Raw genomic sequence first — 5,934 nt, forward strand, 5'->3', positions numbered from 1 at the left:
TCGGATCATGATGCCCACGTCATTCGGCTGAACTGGCGCCCCCCGCGCCCGCCAGTCCCCACCTGGCGCCTCCCTAGAGACTGCCTCACGGACCCAGTGTTCAGAGACGCACACAAATCCAGCATCCAAGACTATTTCGCACACAACACAGACACGGCATCGTCAGTACTGGTGGAATGGGACGCTTTTAAAGTGGTGGCCAGGGGCGAATGCATCCAACAGGTAGTCGGGGTTCGCCGCACCCTGGAACGGATGCTCCAGACCTCAGAGCGGTCTCTGGCCGCACTCACTACACAGCCTGACGACTCAGAGGAGCACGCCATACTCACGGCCAAGGCTAAGACGGATTATCAGGCGGCCTGCGCTGACCTCAGAAAGTACAATTTTAGAGCTTATGCCTCTAGGGTGCATAAGGACAGAGACAAAACTGGCGCGCTCCTGGCCTGGATGGCGAGGCAAGATACCGTAATCAAGCCGATCACGGATATTATCAATCCAGACGGCGTACTGGTGCGCTCCCAAGCCGATATCCTCCTGGCGTTCCAGCGACACTATACACAAGTGTACGGAACTCCGACCCACTGTTCCCCTTTTTCCGTGGATAGTTTTTTGGACCCACTGACGCTACCTACAATATCGGAAGCAGATAAGCACACCCTCGACACCAAGATAAAACCCCCTGACATCACCCAGGCGATTCGTGCCATGTCCCGGAATAAAGCGCCAGGACTGGACGGCTTCCCGCTGGAATACTACTCGACATTCTCTCCCCTGGTGGTCCCCCGTTTGTCGCGGGTGTTCGGGGCGTCCCTTCAACTGGGGAGATTGCCCCAGTCACTGCGGGAATCCGTGATCGTCACCTTCCCTAAGCCCCACAGAGACCCACTCCACATGGGATCGTACCGCCCCATCACGCTCCTATCGGCTGACTGTAAAATTCTGGGGAAAATTCTAGCTGATCGTTATGCACAGGTCATACGCCCACTGGTCCACCCCGACCAATGTGGCTTTGTTCCGGGAAGGAACACCTCCCAGAACCTTCGCCGAGTTTTCCATGTACAAGATCAGGTGCGTGGCAGATTTCCTCGCGCCGCCTGTCTCATTATGGACCTGGAGAAGGCATTTGATACCCTCACCTGGCCCTATCTTTTCTCGGTCTTGCAGCGCCTTAATGTTGGCCCGACGCTTGTAGCATACACGCGCCTCTTGTATACTGATTTGACTACGCGTGTCCGCATCGGGAAACGTATATCACCAGCGTTCGAGGTTCGGCGAGGCACGCGACAGGGGTGCCCCCTGTCGCCTCTTTTATTTGCACTGGCGGTCGAGCCGCTGGCGGTGAGACTACGCCTAGAGGGCGCGGAATGGGGCATCCCGCTAGCGGACAGCACCCACAGTGTCTCCATGTACGCGGACGATCTCCTCATATACGTCCGAGACATTGAAACGGACCTGACCGCTATTGGGGCGACACTGGAGGAATTTGCGAATGCCTCCGGATTACAGGTGAACTGGGACAAATCCACGGTCTACCCCTTGCACCCGAGCCTGCCCCCCCCGGGAAGTCGAGCTCGGAGCACATAAACTCTCGTGGTCCACGGAAGCCCCCCGCTACCTTGGTGTCTGCATGTATCATTCCCCAGCTGACCTTTTCGCGGGGAACCACTGCAAAGCACTTGCCAGCCTGCGCCCGGCGGTTGCCTTCTGGAATAAACTCCCACTAGCCCCAATAGGTCGGATTGCACTGGCTAAAATGATAATGCTCCCCCGGCTCCTATACCACTTCACGAATTTGCCAGTGGTGCCGCCCAGATCTTTTTTCCGCGACGTTGACTCCCTCCTAGGGACCCTTATCTGGGGCGAGGGCCGACACCGGGTCGCCCTGCGGACCCTCCAACTTCCCACGACGCTGGGAGGGCTCGGAGCTCCATCCTTCGAGTCATACTTCCTTGCAGCGCAGCTCCAGTGGCTGTCGTACTGGACGGCGGACCGTTACCCTCAGGAAACTGTCACCTCGACCGGTAGAATCGCGACCCCGGAACTCACCCGTCTACTACTCCCGGGCACCAAGCCATGGCGCACATACCCCCTCCAAGTGGCGATAGCGCGCCGGTGCATGATGCGGATCCACCGAATGTCCCCCGCTCGACCTCCGTACTCTCCGCTCTTACCGCTGATAGGCAGCCCCAGGCAAGACTCTTACTTCACGACTCCGTTCTTCGCCGGATGGTCGCTCTGTGGCATCACGGATCTGGAGTCGCTCTTTGAGGAAGGCCAGCTAAAAACACTTGACCGTCTGACCGCTGAATATGGGCTCCCCCCCGGGCCAATTTCTCAGATATCGACAGCTGATTGAGGGATTCCGACCCCATTTCGACCTTCGCACGGGCGAGCCAGACACGCATCCAGTCATACACACTATCCTACGTATGGGGGTGGGACGTCATTTGGTCACCTGGTTGTACAAATCCATCCGAGAACTCTCACATGCTCCCCTGACGACCTTGCGCACTACATGGGAGGAGGACATAGGCCGCGCGCTGCACGACTCTGAGTGGACTAAGGCGTTGGAGGCCCCCAAACGCGTCTCTAGGAATGCCCGCTTCAAGAATATCCAATACTATATCCTACACAGGGCGTACCTCACCCCAGCGCGCTTACAGAAATTCTATCCCTCCACGTCCTTCCTATGCCCCAGATGCTGCGCCCCTACTGCAGATTTTCGTCATATGTTTTGGAGCTGCCCCGACCTCCATTCCTTTTGGCGGGCGGTACATGACACCTTGTCGGAACTGACTGGCCTCACCACGTTATCCACCTGGGAGTCTAGCGCACTAGGCATCTTTCATGTCCCTAAGCGGGTTCCAGTACATAGACGCTTCGTGTCCTTAGCGCTCCTGTTAGCGAACAGATGCATTACCATGCGCTGGCGATCCCCGGAGGGTCCCCCTATAGCAGCCTGGACGGGGGCGGTCAGTAAATGGGCGGCGGCGGAAGAGGATGCTCTCAGAGAGGAAGAAGCCAGGGGTGCGCGTAAATTTCCCATATCCATGGAATGGGCCATGCTCCTCCACAGTTTCCGACAGTCCTTCACTGTGAGTGAACCACCTACCCCTTCCCCTCCCCTCCCAGTCCGTGAAGACCGATAGCATCTGCCTGATGTCTTCCCCCCCCTCCCCAGAACACGCTCCTGACTACCTGCTCGCCCCTCTGGAACGCAGGCTGATTGACCCACTGGGTTCCCCCCCCCCTGACGCCCGTCGCTAGTATCCCCCTACTTTGACCTTGCTGGCGCCCGCACGCTTCCCTCCCACGGTTTTGTTCCCCCCTGTTCTCTGGTAGCACCGTTCATGGGCAGTACAGGCCCCGATCCAACGCCTTAGAGACCGGAACTTACTTACATGTTATCGTCCACTGGTTTCTTTGGCTATGCGGGTTCACCGTCTCCCGACCGATAGACATGGCTATACGACCAGCACGGCTTGATCGAGGAATTGTATATTTGCACCAGTTGTATAAACCAAAAATGTTGCACGCATGGCCGAATGTTGAGGCCAAGTCGGCTGATAATTTTTACTGTACCTGTTTACTTTGATGCAACAATAAAACAAATTAAAAAAAAAAAAAAAAAAACAAGGTAATGCGTCGGCAATTGCACACTCAAAAGTAAAAAAAACATATATACAGGGGTTCTAGCTCGCATTGAATGGTCAGGTTCCCACCTTACGAGCTTACATGGACAAATGACGTCACACCCCAATGCTCAGATGTCTGGGGAGCATGAGGCAATTGGGATTGGAAATCCCCTGCAACGCCATGTTTGTCCGAATGCTGTTTTATATTGCTTTGCTGAACTCAATAAAAATAAATTTGATCAAAAGTAAAAAAACTGGATATTCATTTACGCAAATGGGTGACTTCTAAGGGTTAAGTCAAAGCCATTGTCTTGCGACTATCTGGCTCTGGGCAGGCCCCTGTATTTATCTGTGGCCAAAACACCTCTTTTTCTCAAATTACAACAGAGCATCCATTAAAAAATGTCAGGTCTATTGGGGGCTCTCTCACTGTTGATTCGGCTGGTCCAATACAGCCTGTGAAGGAGGTCTCTGTAACTGTGAGTAGTGCTCTGGCAGTAAATACAGCTACAAATGCATCAGGGGTGGCACAAACATCACAACCCTTGTTGAGCTCAATGCTACATGCATTATCAGCACAAAGAACTGAAGCACAGGAGCATTATATATAGCTTAGGGCGGACAATGCTATGATTCAGCAGTCACTAACTGCAGTAACTAGCAAGGTGGCCGTACTCACAAATGAGGTGATGGTATTACAGCAAAGATTGTCTGACAATGAGGATGCAATATCACATTCTACTAACCTTGTCCACATCCACGACAGTCAACTTATAGCTTTACAAGAGAAAACCGAAGATTTGGAGAACCAGCAACGCCGGAATAATTTGAGAGTATGTGGGATCCCAGAAGGCAAGGAAGGTTCGGATCCATGAGCCTTCATTGTTCATCTATTTCAGAAGGCCTTCCCTGATCTTGCCGATTGGGACTGGGACTCTCAAATTCAACAAGCCCACAGGTTGCCAATTTTTCTTAATCAAACAGATCAGTCTAACTTACGTCGTCCACGACCCATCCTTATCTACGTAGGCAACTTCCTACTGCGTCAGGCTATCGCAATCAAAGCCCGACCCACTACACCGGTGGTAGTTGAATCATTTTATATCATTGTAAGATCTGATCTATGTAAAACTACGACGGATAAAAGATGGAGGATGCGACAGCTTATTGATTCTTGGAAGGCACTTGGCATCCTTGTCTACTTACAAGAGCCGGCTCGACTGAAGGTTATAAAGGATGGCCACTCACAGATCTACAATTCCCTACAGCAATGTGCAAATGTAGAGCCAGAGATGTCTGGTTACAGGTCCAAAACGTGTCAGAGCCCCAATACTTATCCTCTAAAATGCCTTTGATGTAGGGGATGACTAGCTGTCACCTAACCCAGACATGTATTGGAGACAGGCTGTGAGCCACAAAGAGCTATAAGCACAGAGAAATGTCCACTTTCTAAATGTGGTATTTCTAAAATAGTAATGTGAAATCCAACTTCACCGGTAAGGAAGATTTATCATTCCCCTTCTAAATATTCTAAACAGATGACAAAGCTACTCCTTCTCATTAGGAATTACCACTTACAAGTATATAAGCGAATTCCCAATGCTAGCCTATGAGAGGAGTAGGGCGCACAGTAGTGAAAAAAAAGTACATGTCCTACCTTTTACATACATAGCACCATGTTCTTAGGGCGTACCTTAGGGGTGGCTTATATGTACTAAAATGGGGTTTCTGGCTTGGAAAGTAGTTTTAAATGCCAAGCACGAGTGGAATCAAAGTGCACACACAAGACCAGCAGTGGCAGGCCTAAGTCAGGTTTCAAAGGCTACTTTTATGGGTGGCACAATCAATGCTGCAGGCTCACTAGTAGTATATAATTTACAGGCCTTGGGTATATAGCATAACACTTTACAAGGGACTTATTAGTAAATCAAAAATGCCAAATCGGTGCAAACCAATTATACCATGTTTAGAGGAGAGAGCACATGCACTTTAGCATTGGTCAGTAGTGGTAAACTGCCCAAAGTCCTAAATCCAACATAAATGTCAGAAAATAGGAGAAGGAAGGCAAAAAGATTGGGGTAACCCTGAAAAAAAGGGCCATTTCCAACATGAACTAAGTTTGAGATCTTCACAGATCACAATCCACTTTTACATCTACTCAATGGCAATGGAACAGGCAAGGTCTTTGCAAGGTTGGTGAGGCTGTTGTCTCATTTACAAGAATTTAACTACGGTCTTTCAAAAATGCCATTACAAATTAGCCCCCAAGAGGTGATTCAAGATGATGTATACTGTGTAG

This window comes from Lissotriton helveticus, chromosome 2_1, assembly GCF_964261635.1.
Source record: "Lissotriton helveticus chromosome 2_1, aLisHel1.1, whole genome shotgun sequence".
Lineage (NCBI taxonomy): Eukaryota > Metazoa > Chordata > Amphibia > Caudata > Salamandridae > Lissotriton > Lissotriton helveticus.